The sequence below is a fragment of the Oryctolagus cuniculus genome, chromosome 2, assembly GCF_964237555.1.
Source record: "Oryctolagus cuniculus chromosome 2, mOryCun1.1, whole genome shotgun sequence".
Lineage (NCBI taxonomy): Eukaryota > Metazoa > Chordata > Mammalia > Lagomorpha > Leporidae > Oryctolagus > Oryctolagus cuniculus.
In genome coordinates this window covers 71,038,352-71,043,451 of record NC_091433.1, presented here as the reverse complement: position 1 = coordinate 71,043,451, position 5,100 = coordinate 71,038,352, and the positions used below count along the sequence as shown (strand labels likewise).

Here is a 5,100-nt window from a genome sequence, read left to right as displayed (position 1 = left end):
CTCTCTGCTATGGCCTGGGAAAGCAGTAGAAGATGGCCCAAGTGCTTGGGCCCCTGCATCCATGTGGGAGACTGGGAAGAACTCCTGACTCCCGGCTTCGTATCGGCGCAGCTTCGGCTGTCGTGGCCATTTGGGCAGTGAACCAACGGATGGAAGACCTCTCTCTCTCTCTCTCTCTGTCTCTGCCTCTCCTCTCTCTGTGTAACTATGACTATCAAATAAATAAATAAATCTTTAAAAAAAAAAGATTATGTTGTTAGGGCAAGCATTCTGGTGCAGTGTGTTAAGCTGCAACTTGTGACAATGGCAACTCATATCAGAGTTCTTCCAATCTACCTTCCTACTAACGAGCCTGAGAAGTGTCTCTCTGTCTCACACATCATCTCAGTTTCTCTGCTGTTTAAAATAAGTAAATCTCAAAAGAATAGATTATATAGCATAGTGACATTATATTTTTTTTTTACTTTTATTTAGTAAATACGAATTTTCAAAGTACAACATTTGGGTTATAGCAGCTTTTTCCCCACATAACCACCCTTCCACCTGCAACCATCCCATCTCCCAATCCCTCTCCCATCCCATTCTTCATCAAGATTCATTTTCAATTATCTTTATATACAGAAGATCAATTTAGTATATACTAAGTAATTATTTCAACAGTTTGCAGCCACACAGAAACACAAAGTTTAAAATACTGTTTGAGTACTAGTTATACCGTTAATTCACATAGTACATCACATTAAGGACAAAGATCCTACATGGGGAGTAAGTGCACAGTGATTTTTGTTGTTGATTTAACAAATTGACACTCTTATTTATGATGTCAGTAATCACCTGAGGCTCTTGTCATGAGCTTCCAAGGCTATGGCTCTTGAGTTTGCCAACTCTGATCTTATTTAGACAAGGTCATATTCCAAGTGGAAGTTCTCTCCTCCCTTCAGAGAAAGGTACTTCCTTCTTTGATGGCCCATTCTTTCCACTGGGATCTTACAGAGATCTTTCATTTAGGTGGTTTGTTTTTTTTTTTTTTTTTGTTTTGTTTTGTTTTTTTTTTTTTTTGCCAGAGTGTCTTGGCTTTCCATGCCTGAAATACTCTCATGGGCTTTTTAGCCAGATCCGTATGCCTTAAGGGCTGATTCTGGGGCCAGGGTGCTGTTTAGGACATCTGCCATTCTATGAGTCTGCTGTGTGTCCCGCTTCCCATGTTGGATAGTTCTCTCCCTTTTTAATTCTATCAGTTAATATTAACAGACACTAGTCTTGTTTATGTTATCCCTTTGACTCTTAGACCTATAAGTGTGATCAATTATGAACTGAAACTGATCACTTTGACTGGTGAGATGGCATTGGTATATGCCATCTTGATGGGATTGAATTGGAATCCCCTGGCACATTTCTAACTCTATCATTAGGAGTAAATCCGAGTGAGCATGTCCCAAACTATACATCTCCTCCCTCTCTTATTCCCACCCTTATATTTGACAGGAATCACTTTTCAGTGAAATTTAGACACGTAAGAATACTTGTGTGTTAATTAAAGAGTTCAACCAATGGTATTAAGTAAAACAAAAAAAATACTAAAAGGAATAAAGTAGTAAGTTGTTCCTCGACAGTCAGGACAAGGGCTGATCAAGTCATTGTTTCTCATAGTGTCCATTTCACTTCAACAGGTTTCCTTTTAGGTGCACAGTTAGTTGTCACAGATCAGGGAGAACATATGATATTTGTCCCTTTGTGACTGGCTTATTTCACTCAGCATGATGTTTTCCAGATTCCTCCATTTTGTTGCAAATGACTGGATTTCATTTTTTTTACTGCTGTATAGTATTGTATAGAGTACATATCCCATAATTTCTTTATCCAGTTTTCTGTTCATGGTCATTTAGGTTGATTCCATGCCTTAACTATTGTGAATTAAGCTGTAATAAACATTAGGTGCAGACAGCTTGTTTGTTTGCCAATTTAATTTCCTTTGGGTAAATTCCAAGGAGTGGGATGGCTGGGTTGTAAAGGGATACAAATTGGGAAGAAGTCAAACTATACCTCTTTGCAGAAATTATGACTCTTTACTTAGGGAATCCAAAGAACTCTACTAACAGACTGTTGGAACTCATAGAAGAATTTGGCAAAGTAGCAGGATATAAAAATCAATGCACAAAAATCAACAGCCTTTGTATACTCAGGCAATTCTTCAGCTGAGAAAGAACTTCTAAGATCAATCCCAATCACAATAGCTACAGAAACAATCAAATCCCCTGGAATAAACTTAACCAAGGACGTCAAAGATCTCTATGATGAGAATTACAAAATCTTAAAGAAAGAAATAGAAGAGGATACCAAAAAGTGGAAAAATCTTCCATGCTCAGGGGTTGGAAGAATCAATATCATCAAAATGGCATTATGGGGCACCACTTGTGACACCTGCATCCCATATGGATGTGCCAGTTTGAGACCCAGCTGCTCCACTTCTGATCCAGCTTGCTGTTAATGTGCCTGGGAAAGCAGCAGAAGGTGGGCCACGTGCTTGGGCATTTGCCAATATGGGAAACCTGGAAGGAGTTCCAGGCTCCTGGCTTTGACCTAGCCTAGCCATTGTGGCCACTTGAAGAGTGAACCAGTGGATAGAGGATCTCGCTCTCTCTCTCTTCCCCTCTCTCGCTCTCTTCCATTCTCTCCCTCTTTCCCTCCCTCCCTCTTTCTGTAAATGTGCCTTTCAAATTAATAACTAAATGGCTTAAAAAGTATAGTCCCCAAAATTTAAATGATCAAGTTAGGTTGTATTTGGACTTAACTTTAGAAAAGACAAGCAATTTCCAGATTATCTACTCACACATTGTACAGAGTTCATTATGGTCTTTAACATTCTTAGAAAAAAATGGTGCAAAAATACTCTACATTTGAAAGCATTTAATATAGAAGGTAATACGTACAAATGATACAAAGACTATAATATATTATAAATTGAGTACAAAAACTAGAAGGAATTGTTCATTGTAGACATTTAATGAGTTTGACATCAAGAAATTTAAAATTGATATATTTCTGTTTTCACATAAGACATGGATCTTTTAAAGATGTTTCTGGGTCCAAAAACAATAGATTATGATGCTATAGAGCTACATTAATTCAAGGATTGGATAAATTGTCATATTGAATTTTTGTTTTATTTTCTATAATTTATTATTTACAAGGATGAATAATTTCTTGCTTTTTGAGCTTATAGTACATTTTTAAAAATCACTGTTGGTATAAGTATGCTTAGTTTTGTGTGTTGACATGCTATGCTATAGTAACTGGTAATTTGGTTGGACAACAGCTGAGATGTTGCTGTGGAAGTATTTTTAGATATAATTAATATGTATCAATAGAATTTGAGTTAAGCAGATTACCTTCTACAAAGTAAATAAGCACTATCCAATGCTTGAAGATCTTGTAGAGAAAATACTGAAGTCTTCCAAAAAATGAGTAATTCATGCTTTAAAACTATAGCATAGATATCCTGTCTGTGATGTAGCTTGCAAATAACAAAATCAGTGCTGCAGTTACTAACTATTCCCTGAATTTCCACTTTGTCAATCTAGTCTCCAGATTTTACTTGTCAGCCCCCACAATTTTGTGAACTAATTCTTTTTTTTTTTTTTTTTTTTTTCCCAGTTCCCAAAGGCTTTATTGGTCAACAGGCTTCCGAGTGTGTCACGCAGGGCTGCGTCAGGAGCTCCGCCGGCTGCCTGGCCGCCTCTCACTCATAGACCCAGTCGTGAGCACAAGACTTGTAGTCGACCAGTTCTTCAGGCTGGAACCACAGGCTTATTTCCTTTTCTGCACTTTTCACTCAGTCGCTGCCATGAATGATGTTCCTGCCAACCTGGATGCAGAAGTCCCCGCGGATGGTGCCCGGCTTGGAGTCCGCAGGATTGGTCTCGCCGAGCATCACTCGGCCTGTCTTCACCACGTTCAGCCCCTCCCAGACCATGGCCACGACCGGCCCCGAGTTCATGGAGTTCATGTACTTCACCAGCCCCGGGAAGAACGGGCGGTCTTTCAGGTCGATGTAGTGCTGCTTCAGGTGCTCCTCGGAGGCCCGAAGGAACTTCATGGCCACCAGGCGGAATCCCTTCTGCTCAAAGCGCTTGATGATTTCTCCCACCAGGCCGCGCTGCACGCCGTCTGGCTTGATGGCGATGAAGGTGCGCTCCAGGTGGGCCATGGTCCGGGAAGCTGGCGGGGCCGGGTGGCGGCTGCACTGCGGAAGCTTGTGAACTAATTCTTAAAATATATGTAGATATAGATATAGATATCCCAGTAGGTAGTTAATTAGGTAAGAGTGGATATATATGTGCCATTCATATTATAATACTTATATACATATATGTGTTAAATTCTACTGCTTTTGTTTCTGTGGTGAATCTTACATGGTATAAGTCTTTGCCTAATTTTTTTATCAATGTAGTCTCCTATTTCATATTGAGAAAATTTACTTACTTAACAAAATTAATAGCCATTTAACTTATTATATAATTATTTTTTCACCAAATATGTGGATTTATTTGCTTTCCAACAGTAAACATTTTTGTACTTTTAAAAGGATTTTTATTTTGAATTTGTTCCTACAAACTCTTCCCTGCACAAGATCTAATGAATTTGTCCATATTTTCCTAATGTAATTTTATTTGTTACATTTAGCCGGCGCCGTGGCTCACTAGGCTAATCCTCCGCCTAGCGGCGCCGGCACACCGGGTTCTAGTCCCGGTTGGGGCGCCGGATTCTGTCCCGGTTGCCCCTCTTCCAGGCCAGCTCTCTGCTATGGCCAGGGAGTGCAGTGGAGGATGGCCCAGGTGCTTGGGCCCTGCACCCCATGGGAGACCAGGAAAAGCACCTGGCTCCTGGCTCCTGCCAGGATCAGCGCGGTGCGCCGGCTGCAGCGGCGGCCATTGGAGGGTGAACCAGCGGCAAAAAGGAAGACCTTTCTCTCTCTGTCTCTCTCTCTCACTGTCCACTCTGCCTGTCAAAAAAAAAAAAAAATAAATAAATAAATAAATCTTTAAAAAAAAAAAAAAAACATTTACTTCAGTAACCTATCTGGAATGCATTCTGGTATAT

At 40.1% G+C, this 5,100-nt stretch overlaps 1 pseudogene; it reads right to left on the bottom strand.

Moving 5' to 3' along the window:
- Positions 1–3,628: 3,628 nt before the first annotated feature.
- Positions 3,629–4,249, bottom strand: LOC138848485 (nucleoside diphosphate kinase B pseudogene; annotated as a pseudogene).
- Positions 4,250–5,100: the final 851 nt, after the last annotated feature.